This window comes from Drosophila tropicalis, unplaced genomic scaffold, assembly GCF_018151085.1.
Source record: "Drosophila tropicalis isolate 14030-0801.00 unplaced genomic scaffold, ASM1815108v1 contig_774, whole genome shotgun sequence".
In the NCBI taxonomy this organism is placed as follows: domain Eukaryota; kingdom Metazoa; phylum Arthropoda; class Insecta; order Diptera; family Drosophilidae; genus Drosophila; species Drosophila tropicalis.
The window spans coordinates 48,607-64,869 of NW_027173262.1; the positions used below are offsets into that span (position 1 = coordinate 48,607).

Here is a 16,263-nt window from a genome sequence, read left to right on the forward strand (position 1 = left end):
AATATATTATTTGATTGCTTGCCCAGTTTATGGACAAAACTGAAATGTTATTTTCCAGAAATGGAACTTCAAACGATGACATCTGCTTCTTATAAACTCGACACTTTAAGAGTCCATCCAAATAACATTTCAACAAATTTTGGTTACATTTTTTTCCGCACATGGATGCACATGGATAAACTATGCTTACCACAGCCCACTTGTCGGTATCCAAACCAATATTTTGTTTTTCTAGAAGGTCGAATATTTCTTCGAAACAATAGTGGACTTGTTAGGCATCACCGCTATAGCCTGTGATAGGCGTCAATAGAGCCTTCCAGCGAATACCAGGACTGGGGTTTTTTCATTGAACGTCAGACATCGCACCTTCCCATAGTCCGCAAACCGCGGAATAAATTCTCGGAGCAAGTGGCAATTAGTATCGATCCGTACAGGCGGCTGTTACAACAATAACATATTGCCTGTTTTCTGGTAAAATGTTTATAAATGGTGGTTTTACATTTTCATTGACACATTGTGATTTCATTTTCCACTTCAGACGATGGAGCTCTGGGCTTTATCTCGCATCTGCTTATACCGCAAGCTTCCCGCAACGAGTCTGATGCGCTTTGCAAAATTTGTAATATTCATTTATATCGAATTTATCTTACACATACCTATCTGAAGCCTGATCTCCACTTTCCAAAGACTCGTTACTTGAACCAAAATCGAGATCAATTTCTGACGAGTTCACATCAGCATCATCTGTAGTTACAGTCAATTTACCTATAAGGCAAGTTCCGACATAGCAGGATATCCTTGGTTTTTTCTGATTCGAGCCGGGATCACAATTCTCAAGGTCTGCCATTTCAATCACCAACTCGGCATCCGAAATTGTTTCCTTTGACGATATCAGGACATAATCCCCCTCAGATATGTGTAGGCGCCTTTCGATCTGCTGTTTCAGATCATAGACTGTCTCGTAAGAGGCGAGCTTGAACTCCACTGGCTACTCCGAAAAAAAAGGCACACTTGGTCATACACTTACCTACTATGTCCTTACTATCACGTTCCTTTCCACATTTCCGCTCAATAGTTATTTTCAATATTTTTTATTCGGATGGCGACGCTGCCAAAAAAAGAAGCAGCCACAAACGGAATGAACAAAATCACTTAACAAACAAGTTGACTTTATTTTGTTGTTATGCCCGTTTGCAGTTGTTTTCTAGATTCATGTGCTGCGATGTCTGCCTTGTGTGAGAGTCGGCGGACTTTTTCGCGACTTTTGGACGGTATTGTTCATGTTGTTGGTAGCTTTCGCAGTCTGAGTCGCAAACAGCAGCAGCAGACGACAAGTTTTATTTAATTTACTTTTAAATCGTTTTGTAATGCGTACCGACAGCGGTCTCGAGAGCAAAACAGCAGCAGCAACAGCAGCAAGTTATTAGCTTTCAAGGATTAAATCGCGTCGCGTATTCTCAACCGAAAATGAAAGTGTTTGCCATTGCTTGTGTAACCATTTTGGTGGCTAGCTGTGCCTGGTCCGCTCCCAGCATTCAAGATAATCAAATTGAAAGTGATAATACATTTGGACGGGTGTCGCAAATCGGCTCACTGCAATAAGCCTAATTTGAAAAGTAAATGCGCGTGGTGTGCCACATCCACATAGCACATGGTGGCAATTGGTTTTATCTCAACTTGTTGCGGCTAATTGAGCTACGCCTGCCGCCTGCCACCAGAAATCGCAAGAAACGAAGTAAACTTCCTAACAATAGTTGACTTTATACATAATATCACAATTATATACAAGTCTAAAATTTTGGCAAAAGAAAAAACACAAGCCCGCCCGCCTTGAAGCTTGTCTCGGAGATGTCAAAAACGCATTAGGGGACAACAAAAAAGTTACCCATATTGACAGATCACGAATAAGGGAGGGGAGGGGAAAATAAAAAAAGAGAAATTATTAATGATTGGCATTCAGAAATTTAGTTTGATTTGAGTATCAGGTCTGCGAACAATTTAACTTGACACTTACACTGCTGGGATAACAGTGTTCCGAAGTCTGGTCTTAAATCCGGTTTTAGTCTCCCATTGCAAATTGCAAAATTTCAATGAAAATTACATAACTTTCACTCACAACAATGACGGCGATGATGATGCCCCGATGACCGACGTTGATGACGACGACGATGAAGACTACTACGTCAATGAATGAGTGCGAAACTGGACCTTGTGCGTGAGCCAAGCGAATGGTATGCGGGGCTATCATAATCAATGATGATGACATGATTGGAGTTAAAGTGGAGTTAAGTTACAGTCCACCGTCACCGCTTCCGCCGCACCTCTTGAAATGCCTGAAGTGTATGCAGGAGAATCTATGTTGCCGCTTTTTTGTTGTACCTTTCTATGTTGGCGAAGCAAGTAAATCATTGTACAAACCCCCAAAAAAAAATTAAATAGCAGCCCATAGAAATACACTATATTTTCGAACATGTGTTATCCCACTTTTATTTCAAAATTTGTATACCGTTAAAAAAAAATATGTATAAATATCAAAATATATTATTTCTTTTTACTTTACAGTAATAGAATTATATAGTAATTCTATATTAAATTAAAATATATTATTTGATTGCTTGCCCAGTTTAGGGGCAAAACTGAAATTACTATATAATTCTATATGATATTTAATTAAAATATATTATTTGATTGCTTGCCCAGTTTATGGACAAAACTGAAATGTTATTTTCCAGAAATGGAACTTCAAACGATGACATCTGCTCCTTATAAACTCGACACTTTCAGAGTCCATCCAAATAACATTTCGACAAATTTTGGTTACATTTTTTTCCGCACATGGATCTAATTCATCTTTGCTTACCACAGCCCACTTGTCGGTTTCCAAACCAATATTTTGTTTTTCTAGAAGGTCGAATATTTCTTCGAAACAATGGTGGACTTGTGGAATCACCGCTATAGCCTGTGATAGGCGCCAAAAATCAATTAGTCCAACTGACTCATAGCCCTCCAAAGAGCAAAGGGTTTGTAATACCTATTCCATCGTGTTGTTATCGGCAGCTGCAATGTAGAGCCTTCCAGCGAATACCAGGACTGGGGTTTTCTCGTTGAACGTCAAACATCGTACCTTCCCATAGTCCACAAACCGAGGAATAAATTGTCGAGAAAAAAATTGTTCGATCCGTACAGACGGCTGTTACAACAATAACATATTGCCTGTTTTCTGGTAAAATGTTTGTAAATGGTGGTTTTACATTTTCCTGACACATTGTGATTTCATTTTCCACTTCAGACGATGGAGCTCTGGGCTTTATCTCGCATCTGCCCATACCGCAAGCTTCGCGCAACGAGTCTGATGCGCTTTGATTCATTGCCACTTTTTCGCTAAGTTTGCAAAATTTGTAGTATTCATTTATATCGAATCTGACTTACACTTACCTATCTGAAGCCGGATCTCCACTTTCCAAAGACTCGTTACTTGAACCAAAATCGAGATCAACTTCTGACCAGTTCACATCAGCATCATCTGTAGTTACAGTCAATTTACCTATAAGGCAAGTCTCGGGTGTCTCATCGGCCTATCCTTATGCCCACAGCATTGTCACTGATGCCCAAGAATTGGCCTATGCTGGCCAACAGCAACAGGAGCAACAATAAGCAGTTCTTCTTTTGGTCAGGCCACCAATAACCAAATATGTGCCTTTGTTTTGAATCCGTAGCCTGTAGTAATTTATTCGAAGAGTAATTAACTTAACTAGCTTATTGTATTACAAACACAAAAAAAAAAAAAAAAAAACACGACACACAACTTTATTGTATTATAATAAAACAAGCAAAAAGCAAAGTATTTTTCCTCAAATTTGTCCCAAGATTTTCGTATCTATCTACCTTAGTTAAGTCATGTGAGTGTGTGTGATGTTGTTGGTCGTTTTGACCATAATCAAATAGATTATATTTACCTGTGTTTGGCAATACTTTCTAGGCTGCTAATAAAATGCCAATGCACACTATCTCAAGTTAAGTCAACTTAACTCAACTGGTTGGGCGACAAATATTTGGAACTTTATCACATAGACACGACCCTCAAACAAGTTTCTTGTGGCAATTAAGACTTGTGGCAGTTTCTGCTTGAGTGTCGACTGCCAGCAAGAATTGATATGCTTTGACCATAGGGAAGAAGGTTTTAGATTAGTTTTAGCAAGTGTGCTTACCTTCCCTCTTGCACTTAACTCTTCATCCGCCAACAACAATCTACTCACATATGATAATTGAAATTTCTAATGCCAACATACCTGTGCCTTGACATTTTAATTGTTTACCTTTACCGCACAAGTCGCAGTCAGAAACTTTCTACTTATGCTCATAAAAGTGTCGCTTGTGCGATTGAAAAGATATATGCGACTATGTGCTACAATTCAGCTTTCTTTTGGAAATAGATTTAGAAGCAATTGAAATAGAAAACGGCAAAAAAAAGAGAATGAAATCGAAAGCGCTCATACAAATGCGATGGCGTTATTGTTGCTGTTTATTTTTTTACTAGGCCAAAACGCGCATTAAGTCACCAAAGCTGAGGCATACCAAATACGGGCGAGTCTACTAATAATCCCTTTAATGATATTCAATGGCCCGTCTAATGATAAACAGCAGATGGAGCAGATGAGAAGGAAAAAGAAAAGCCAAAGGCCAGCCACAGACCCTAGAATCTGGCACAGTCCAGTCTTGTCATAACTAAATGAAGTCACGTCTCTCTCTCTCTCTCTCTCTCTCTCTCTCTCTGTCTGTCTCTGGACACAAGGGACGGCGACAGCAATTGCATGCCAATTATGCACACCTTACGGATAGGCTAAAATTGGGCCATTTGCTTATATAAAATATGTAAGGAAAAAAAAAAACAAAAATCATATTCAAGCAGGCAAAGTGCTTACTAACTACGAAGGCGGGAAAGACTTCACTTTCGTTGACGACGACGTTCATGGAAATATGGTCAAGAAATTGTTGTACGTTTTGCATAAATTGTGCTTCGTTGTCTTCTGCCCATTGTTGTTGTTTTTGTTGCAGTGCTGCGTTTTGATTTTGATACGTTTTTGGCTAGCCGGCGATCTCTAGCTACTAAAATTGGTCAATCGACTCGATTCGACGGTGTCCCCAAACTCACGCATACAATTTCGAAAAAGTATAAAATTGCATACAATTAATCACAAAGCAATTTCCATTCACAAAGCCAACAGCAGTGAGCTGGAACAACAGTGTTCTATTCCCCAAAAGGACTATCAATATCAATAAAATACAAACAAATCATTTTTCCCCCCAAATCAACTTGACTCGTTCCGGAGAAACATTCAGCAAAAATGTGCGCGAAATTCGTGTTATGCTCGTGGCCAGCTTTGTGTGCGGTGCTTTGGCTCTACCATCGCAGGATAATAGCGAAAAGGATTTAGTGAATATGCTGAATAAATTGGATAATGATGATTCAGTATCATTGTTTGGTGGCCTACGTATTGATCTTACCGAAACAGGACGTAGCTATAGTGCCAGCAAGGCTGTTGAATCGTTTGAGGATCGCGCTGAACGTTATTTGGAAAGCCATGAACTATACCTTTCGTTCTCTGGTGATGAGCAGGATGAGAATACCGAGAATGTTTAGAGTGGACGTGCCATGGAGGGTAAGTTATCGAAAGTCAGAGACATACAAACATTTGCATATTAAGCATTATATAAAAGTAAATTTGATTGCATGCTTGCCGGCGAAAGTTTAAAATTAGTGAAAAGCTTTCACTGAAGCTCTTAGTATAGTCTACTTTTGTGTGATTTGTATTTAATTGGATGTGTGTTTTCTTAATTTATTCAACTTATACAGAATCGTGGAGCAAGCGCATGAAGAAAATGCTGTTGCCACTGCTGTTGGCTTTGAAATTGAAGAAGGCTTCTATCAAGGTTCTGTTCACCATCATCAAGTTCATTTCCCTCAAGGCTCTGGCCATCTCTTTCCTTGCCCTCATTTTGGCTGGTTAGAATGCGATGCAATTCATTGTAAATTGACATGGATTTAACAATTTTAATTTTTTTCAAAGGTGCCACCTTCTTCAAGGATTTGTTGGCTAAGAAGAAGGATCACATCACTACTGCCTACATCACGGGCAGCCCATTGAATGCCGATATTGTGCCCTCCGACTGGAGCCAAAATGGTCAGTCTGCTGCCGCCGACTTAGCCTACAACCACTAAGGTCTGGCTCAACCCTTCTAAACAACCATAAAAATCAACTCCATTCATTTGACTTTATCCTCTTCTATCTCTTCGTTCCTTCTACTTTGATTTTCCTTTCCACCCTGCCGACACTTTCCTTTTCACATTCGTTGTAGTCAATAATTATTTAGTTGTATTTAGTTAGTTAACTGCGACATACCAAAAAAAAAAAAAAGAAACACAAAAAATGACAACCAACGGCCACCCCGACGAACCCAACCGACGACTTGAATAGCTCAGACAATGCATATCGAATATTCTAATCATATTTGCGCCATATTTATTGTATCATCCACAAGCCACAATTTCTTAGCGACTCAATATCACGTAACACTCAGGTCCATCAAAATATGTCTGCTAAATGAAGATTTATTTACTAAGTATTTATTATGATATTTTTAATAGCAATTGATTAAAAATGATTCATAAAGAAACCAAATTCTTTGAATACTTTTAAAACTCTTGTTTCCTAGAGAAAACCTGGTTTATCAGATTCGTAAATAAATACATTTTAACGTCGTAAATTATATCGCGAAAATAGATTAACAAAATTAACACTAATTATTGTTAATTATTTATACACAGAGCCCTATCTATAATTTCTCCACAGTTTTCACCTATCGCGCCTATAAAATGGATTGACCAAAAGTTATTTTTAGTATAAACAAAAATGGCAAGCAATTGCATCGATTGTGGTAAATTATATATGAAAATCGCGCTTATTGTCGCGTTTCTGGTAACAGCCAATTGGGTATATCCAGTGGACAATAAAGAACCAGTATTGCAAGTTGAGTATACTCAAGAGCATGTGGAGGGCACACTTGATCCAAATTCGGGTCAATTGAAACGGTTTCCGGAAGGTCTACTTCAATGGGGCAATAAATTACGAAACAAGATCGGCTACAAGACAACCCCTCAGACATCCAATCCACCTACAGAACCACCTACAGAACCTACTCAACCGGTGCAGTGACTAACTCAACCGCTTTGCCAACAATTGCCAACTAAGCCCCCAAAACAATTGATTCAAGAACATTTTTTATACCCTTGCAAAAAGGGTATATTAATTTTGGTCAGAAGTGTGCAACGCATAAAACGAAGCATCTCCGACCATACAAAGTATATATATTCTTGATCAGCACGACGAGACGAGTTCAACTAGCCATGTCCGTCCGTGCGTCCGTCCGTCCGTCTGGATCAACGCAAACTCCTCCTAGACCGTAAGACCTACAGAGCTGAAATTTTGCACGTAGGCTTGTATATTCTGCAGGGGTTGTATATCTCGGATTCAGGCGGATCGGACCACATATCATATAGCTCCCATACAAACCCCAAAGTCACGAACAGTGACTTTTCTCAACAACTTCGTTATTTTCTGTGTTATTATCGTGAAACTTAATATTAGAGAGTTTATTAAGCTTATAAACGACTGTGCCAAACAAATCATTTTCCCCCCAAATCAACTTGACCCGTTCCGGAAAAACATTCAGCAAAAATGTGCGCGAAATTCGTTTGTGTTATGCTCGTGGCCAGCTTTGTGTGCGGTGCTTTGGCTCTACCATGGCAGGATAATAGCGAAAAGGATTTAGTGAATATGCTGAATAAATTGGATAATGATGATTCAGTATCATTGTTTGGTGGCCGCATTGATCGTACCGAAACAGGACGCTGTCGCAATGCTGTTGAATCGTTTGAGGATCGTGCTGTACGTTATTTGGAAACCCATAAACCTATACCTTTTTTTGAGCAGGATGAGAATACCGAGAATGTTTAGAGTGGACGTGCCATGGAGGGTAAGTTATCGAAAGTCAGAGACATACAAACATTTGCATATTAAGCATTATATAAAAGTAAATTTGATTGCATGCTTGCCGGCGAAAGTTTAAAATTAGTGAAAAGCTTTCACTGAAGCTCTTAGTATAGTCTACTTTTGTGTGATTTGTATTTAATTGGATGTGTGTTTTCTTAATTTATTCAACTTATACAGAATCGCGCAGCAAGCGCATGAAGAAAATGCTGTTGCCATTGCTGTTGGCTTTGAAATTGAAGAGGCTGTGGTCATCAAGGTTCTGTTCACCATCATCAAGTTCATTTCCCTCAAGGCTCTGGCCATCTCTTTCCTTGCCCTCATTTTGCCTGGTTAGTATGCGATACAGTTCATTGTAAATTGACATGGATTTAACAATTTTAACTTTTTTTCAAAGGTGCCACCTTCTTCAAGGATTTGTTGGCTAAGAAGAAGGATCACATCACCACTGCCTACATCACGGGCAGCCCATTGAATGCCGATATTGTGCACTCCGACTGGAGCCAAAATGGTCAGTCTGCTGCCGCCGACTTAGCCTACAACCACTAAGGTCTGGCTCAACCCTTCTAAACAACCATAAAAATCAACTCCATTCATTTGACTTTATCCTCTTCTATCTCTTCGTTCCTTCTACTTTGATTTTCCTTTCCACCCTGCCGACACTTTCCTTTTCACATTCGTTGTAGTCAATAATTATTTAGTTGTATTTTGTTAGTTAACTCGACATACCAAAAAAAAAAAAAAAAGAACCAAAAAGAATGTTATTTTTTTTCTTGTTTATCAGATTCAATATCACGTAACACACTCAAGTCCATTAAAAATATTTTAAAAAAATAAAAAGTTTATAGATTTATTATGATATATTTAATAGCAATTGATTAAAAATGATTATGAAAAGAAAAAAAAACGTCGTTAAAACTCTTTATTATTTATCGTTCGATAAAAATTTTAGTATTAACAAAATTAACACTAATTATTGTTAATTATTTATACACAGAGCCCTATCTATAATTTCTCCACAGTTTTCTCCTATCGCGCCTATAAAATGGATTGACCAAAAGTTATTTTTAGTATAAACAAAAATGGCAAGCAATTACATCGATTGTGGTAAATTATATATGAAAATCGCGCTTATTGTCGCGTTTCTGGTAACAGCCAATTGGGCATATCCAGTGGACGATAAAGAACCAGTATTGCAAGTTGAGTATACTCAAGAGCATGTGGAGGGCACACTTGATCCAAATTCTGGTCAATTGAAACGGTTTCCGGAAGGTCTACTTCAATGGGGCAATAAATTACGAAACAAGCTCGGCTACAAAACAACCCCCCCAAAACCCAACCCACCTACAGAACCACCTACAGAACCTACTCAACCGGTGCAGTGACTACCTCAACCGCTTTGCCAACAATTGCCAACTAAGCCCCCAAAACAATTGATTCAAGAACATTTTTTATACCCTTGCAAGAAGGGTATATTAATTTTGGTCAGAAGTGTGCAACGCATAGAACGAAGCATCTCCGACCATACAAAGTATATATATTCTTGATCAGCACGACGAGACGAGTTCAACTAGCCATGTCCGTCCGTCCGTCCGTCCGTCCGTCCGTCTAGATCAACGCAAACTCCTCCTAGACCGTAAGAGCTACAGAGCTGAAATTTTGCACGTAGGCTTGTATATACTCCAGGGGTTGTATATCTCGGATTCAGGCGGATCGGACCACTATATCATATAGCTCCCATACAAACCCCAAAGTCACGAACAGTGACTTTTCTCAATAACTTCGTTATTTTCTGTGTTATTATCGTGAAACTTAATATTATAAAGTTTATTACGCTTATAAACGACTGTGCCAAATTTGATCAAGATCGGATGACTATATCATATAGCTCCCATAGGAACGATCGGTCGAAAACAGTGACTTTTGTAAATAATTTCGCTACTTTTACCGCGATTGCTTTCAAATTAAACATTTGTTAGTTTAGTATATCTGTTAATGACTGTGCCAAGTTTGATCAAGATCGGGTGACTATATCATATAGCTCCCATAGATACGATCGGGCGAAAACAGTGACTTTTGTAAATAACTTCGTTACTTTTTAACGTTATTGTTTTCAAATTAAATGTTTCTTAATTTAATATATCTGTTAATGACTATGTCGAATTTGATAAAGATCGGGTGACTATATATCATATAGCTCCCATAGGAACGATCGGTGGAAAACAAAGACTTTGATCAATATCTTCGTAATTTCCTATGATTGTAGGCCATTCTTTCGCAAACATTAACCATTGATAGCTAATAGGTAAGGAAAGAGTTACCAAAAAAGTTGCAAGGGTATACAAACTTTGACGCGGTCGAAGTTAGCCCCGGCCCTCTGGTTATTTTTAACTTATTCATCAAATCCATGAAATAAAGATAAACTCTCTTAAGGCATGATAATTCAGGATCCTTGGCAATAATTTTCCAAGGTAATAGAACACAGCCGCATTATGCTTCAAGATGTAATCCTTACATAAACAAAGTCCACGCGGCAAACAAAATGGACCATGACGTGCTGCAAAACAAAGACAACACATACTGCGATACTTATTCATGCATTCGCTTGCATACAAAATGGAGTAAAAGTGTGCGTTGGAGCGTTGGAGCCCTAAATGCGACTTCTTTGGCACATTATGGAAACAAATATTTACCCCATTTAAATGAACTTATGTATGTAAAAAAAAAAAAATTATTCGTTATCCACAATCGTTTCCATTATCCCCGACGGAACTACCTTTCAGTATTGCTTCATCGGTAGTATTGCTATGTCGGGGTTCGAACTCGAGCACAACAGAATTGTTGTTTTAGTAGGTCTCCATTGAGCCACCGACTAGGTGAACTTACATATACATATATATTTTCATATGTATGTATTGATGTAGTTGCACAGCCAAGATTGCAAATTGTATGCCACAAATGGTCGGTAAAAATTAATCATTAATTAACGAAACAATAACACTTCGTGATAGTTTAATTTTCGTTCAACGCGATTAGGATTGATAAAGATTTCTATTAACATTAAAATTCTTAAGAAACACAAGAAAACGCTTTTTGATATAGGCGAGCGACACGAAAGTAAAGAAAAAAGCAACGAAAAAAAAATACAGCGATCCTGTCCTGAGGCGTTAGTGCAATTTTTGCTTGTTGCGCAATTTACAACACTGAATTTTTAAACACTGGATACGATCCGTTATGGGAGAGTACTTTTATTTTTCCATTTATTGGTGCTTTATTAATAAAAACTATGGTAATCAAAATACCTTAATGAATTATTTTTAAATATTTTAATTAAAGACATTTTCTCATGCTTTATCTATTATGAAAAGACTCAGAAAAGTCTGCAAGCTAATCGCGACTTTATTATTTTGAGCTTTGGTGAGGGTATAAACATTTTATTATGGAGGCAATGTTAAAGAACGTTATTCTAGCAATCGTGCCCTCTACCTGGCAAAAACCTACTAATAACGTTAAATATTATGTTTCACTCTTTCTTCTTGCTAATTAATTTTTAAATGACCCACTTTTGAAATTGCTTATGTGTAAAAGGCTGTTCTCTGGCAATTTGTTCTTAGTTTTTAAAAAAGATGAAGAGTCTTCGGAACGGGTTTCACAATTTAGCAGCCAAATTCCTTTTTATCATGATAAGTGATACAGAATATGGAAAAATGGATAACCAAGATATGGCCAAACAGTCTAATCTGAACGAGCTAAGACGTTTTCAATTTCGTCACCAAGGACATACAGGATAATAGAGAACCTTTCTTTTATGTGCACCACCAAAGGCATCATACATTGGGCGAAAATATTTGGAAGAAGGTGCATAACATTCCACATGACAGACCCAGAATACCGAACAAATACAATGTCGACAACATCAACAGCCGTGGCGTCTCCTTCTTCTTTGACAACACCAACGGAACCTACAACATCACCAGCGGTGGCTTCATCTTCATCCACAACAACAACAGAACCTACAACATCAACAGCCGTGGCCTCGTCTTCATCTACAACAACAACAGAATCTACAACATCAACAGCGGTGGCTTCTTCCTCATTGACAACAACAACAGAGCCTACAACATCAACAGCGGTGGGTTCTACTTCATCTACAACAACAACAGAACCTTCAACATCAACCACCGTGGCCTCTTCTTCATCGACAACAACAACAACAGAACCTACAACATCAACAGCCGTAGCCTCTTCTTCATCGACAACCACAACAACAGAACCTACAACATCGACAGCAGTCGCCTCTTCATCGACAATAACAACAGAACCAACTACACCAGATGCAGATATGACCTCTTTCCCCACTTACCAATATGTCGCAACAACTTAACAGACGAAACATCTAAAATATGGATTTTAAAATCAATAAATCTGTTGATTCATAAAATTAATAAACTGATAGATAATTCTTGTTACTTTGGCCTTGCTTTAAAATTAAACTTCTCTAATTTTACTCATTGTTAGTATCCCAAGACCAAATTTTTTCATAAAAATTCTATATTTACCGAAAAGGAATAAAATTAAAAACATGCCTTTTATTGTTACCAATATGTGACCCCCTCAGACAGAGTCATTACTAATGCTAGTTGAAGCATCGTAATTGAGATATTGTAAATATGCAAGTCATTTAGCTAAAATATGTAACTTTTTCTCGCTTTGTCTATGAAGAAGAAAGCTGAGAGTCTTTGGAGGGTTTGAAGCAAGATGAAATTGTAGTCATAATTAACAACGAATATTTAGTCAGTCCAAGAGGTTTAGACAAAATGCCGAAACTTTATTTATGGACACGGAGGGCACGCGACTTTTATCTGGTAATTATGCTGATATCTGCGGGTTTTCTTTTACTCTCTGGGAATTCATTAGATGGAACTTTTGGTGACAGAATTAACCGAACGATTCGCTACACTGGCCCTTGCCGCAGAGGAAAGCGAAAGTGCCGCCCATTTGCCCGGCCCAGTCGTTCGCTTGGACGCAGCTGACTGACGCTGGGAAGAATTTCGACCACAAATCGCTGGGGTAATTAGAAAAGCACAACAGACGGACAATGGATTTGCATTGGATTTTGGGTGCGTGTAGTGAAGGGAAATGGGTATAAAAAGCAAAACCAAAGAAATGAGACGATGCAGTCGTTCATACAGTTCCCAAATCATTAGACGTTCGTTATACCAAAGATGTTGCTGGTCAAGACCTTGAGTATTTATTTTATTTAGCCCTGTTCGCCTTCATGTGCAAGAATGAGCAAGCAGCAAATGTCCCGACCTGTACAGGTGGAGACGCTAAAGCAGCCACAAAAAATGGATGCTTCAATGAATGTGTGTGAGATTTCATTGCTGGATGTGCTTTAAATTAGAGATTGTCAAGATAATGAAAGAGTTAGCTTAGCAACAGGAACTAAATGTTTTGCCTGGTGTCAGAGTCGTTAAGGAGGAGATATATATGTACTTGCCAAAATGAAGAATCTTTTAAAGATCCGCTATCTTCGCTTTCGTTTGCTTGATGACAAATCCTTGGTAGAGGCCCTTCTGGCAGCTGGCGTTATGATGAAGGCCATGCTAATGAAAATGGGCTTTGGAACCATTGCCCTAATGGCCGGAAAGGCTTTGATGACCGCTCTAATGGCTCTAACACTTTCTGGTGTATGGGGCCTGAAGAGTTTGGCTAGCGGAGGTGGCAAATCGACCACTTACGAGATAGTTGCCAAGCCCATCTATAGCTCCAGCCATTCCCACTCGGTAAGCCATGAAGATGGCCACGAGCACAGTGCTCATTTTGAAGTTGGCGGTGGTGATGGTGGTAGTGCCTGTGGATAGGGTTATTTCGGGTACGCCAGATCTTTAAACCTGCAGTAGCCTAGCCAAATACAAAAATTGTAGTTAATATTTTATCATACTTTTAAAATATTTAATTAATTTATTTATTATTAAATTCAGCGTTAAGTGTGAACAAAGCGAACTCGAAACTAAAATAATTTATTTTTAGTTAAGCAACTACGTTCCGGCACCTGTAATAATTAAAGGGTTCCACTTGATACTGTAACTATATGTAACAGTGGCTGAGAATTTAATGTACCACAAAAAAAAAACTGTTAAGATGTTTAGAAAATGCAACAAAATTGCATATTTGAAAGAATAACTAAGAAAAAGGCCTATTTCAGAAGATAAACAATGCATGTTAGAGATTCCTTATATTACGTAATTATATCACAGACGCCCCTGGTATTGAACCATGCTTTTATCATTGCATTTAGTTACCAACAGTCAACTAAGATAAATTGTGTATTTAGCAAACAGTTTCAGTCTCCGAAATCATGTTGAGTACTATATACTTGTTTATTTTTCTTGCTGCCACTTGCTATAGCTAATAAATTTATTCGTAAGTTCGAATAATTACATAACTAGTTGAATATCTAATTAAATCTTATAACACAGGATGCCATGAGATCGGAGTCTGCAAACCCAGTTGCTCCGTGGCAATAGACAAAGCGAGTAGATGGCCCCAAAATATGAAATGCTGTCTGTATGCAGATCTGTAAACCACAAATAGATTACCGCTTTTACCCACGCTTTGTTAAAAAGTAATAAAAAGTATGGGTTAGACTTTCCCCAGAAAATCTTCTTAATTGAATTCTAATTGATTGCTACAATTTGGAGTTGCATATAAAGGCGACAAGACATGGCGAGCAGGCATTGTCCGTCTTTAAAATGCGATCGCAACAGCCTTGCTACAGTCCAGCTTAACAATCCTAGTTGGTTGGTCCTAGTCAGTTGGTCATATCCTCGGAATTCGCACAAGAAGCAGCAGCATTAACAAGAAGAAGGCACCACCTATGGAAATACAGAAAACATCCGCATTTGTGGACAATCTGGCACTAATAATATGCGCTCATTTTGGCATTAAGAAAGCATTTTTGATATTGCGGCTTAGCCTATGTGAAAAATTTACTTATTTACTGAAATCCGATTATTACAAATCCTAAACTTGTTTTTCAAATGTTCAAATGTTCAAATGTTTAATTAGCAGATTAATATCGGTCATTTATCTTTTTCTTCCTCCATTTTTGGCAGCACTTGCTATTTTTTGATTAGCAAATTCATAGATCTGTGGGATTGGGTCTGGCAACTCTGCTGAGCGAGGCGAATTGAGCTAAAGACGGGCAGTCGAACCGAAGAGACGAGCGAGAGCGGTTGCAAAAAAGACGAAAGACGAAACGACGCGAAGCAGTAAAGACGACTAGTTTCCAACTAAATCTAATAAAAATAATCAAATAAATAGTTTTACATTAAAATAAACTAAAATACTACAAATAAATATAGTGAATAAAACAAATTCCTACAAATATGGGGGCTCAACCTACAAAGAAGGCATGGCTCAACTTATAAAGAAATAAAAAAGTAGTGAGTGAGAAACGACGAGAAAAAAAAAAAAACAGCGCGAAAACGAATAAGAATTAGCATCAAACGACGAAAAGGTGGCGGCTTACAACGAAATAGCGGCAAATAAACGGTAAAAAATTTTTTCAACGAACGACGAGAAAGTGTTTGAATACGACGATAACAGTGGTGACGTGGCAAACGACGTATATATACATATATATTAGTGTGTGTGCGTAAGAGAAAGAACTATGAGCAAACTTGAAGACTTTGGGAATGTGCAAGAGGCACTGAAAACTGAAAAGAAATCTAATATTACATTGTTTCACAAGTTTATTTACGAAGACGATAGGCGATCGTGCAAATCTCCAAAGATTGAGAAAGTTTGAAGGGTTTGATTTTGATTGCAACAGCAATTTATATAAAAGTAAAGTGTCTTATGTGGAAAGGAACTTAACAAATAACGATCTAGTGATTATTTGTAACGTTTTGGGTTTATCGCATGATAAATCGAATCTAACTTCCCATTTATTTCGCAATTTGCAAGTTGGAAATTAGCTAGCTGACCTTGACACAGAGAATGATCAAAACGAAGATGACGACGATGAGTGCGAAAGAGATGGCGATGTAGGCAATATGCAAGACGAAGACGAAATGTTGTCGGTAGTGAGCGACGAAACGAATTTTAGAACAGCTGCAACAAACGAAAATATGCGAAACAAAACGAATAGGGCAAACTCTACAGTCGTGGCCAACAATATCGAGACGCAAAATGCAGTGAATGTCAACAT

At 38.2% G+C, this 16,263-nt stretch overlaps 3 pseudogenes; all 3 read left to right on the forward strand.

Annotated features, from left to right (window-relative positions):
* The first annotated feature begins 5,345 nt into the window (after positions 1-5,345).
* On the forward strand, positions 5,346-6,241 carry LOC137579788 (uncharacterized; annotated as a pseudogene).
* A 1,495-nt stretch (positions 6,242-7,736) lies between these two features.
* On the forward strand, positions 7,737-8,618 carry LOC137579787 (uncharacterized; annotated as a pseudogene).
* A 3,137-nt stretch (positions 8,619-11,755) lies between these two features.
* LOC137579790 (uncharacterized) lies at positions 11,756-13,951 on the forward strand (annotated as a pseudogene).
* The last annotated feature ends 2,312 nt before the right edge of the window (positions 13,952-16,263 follow it).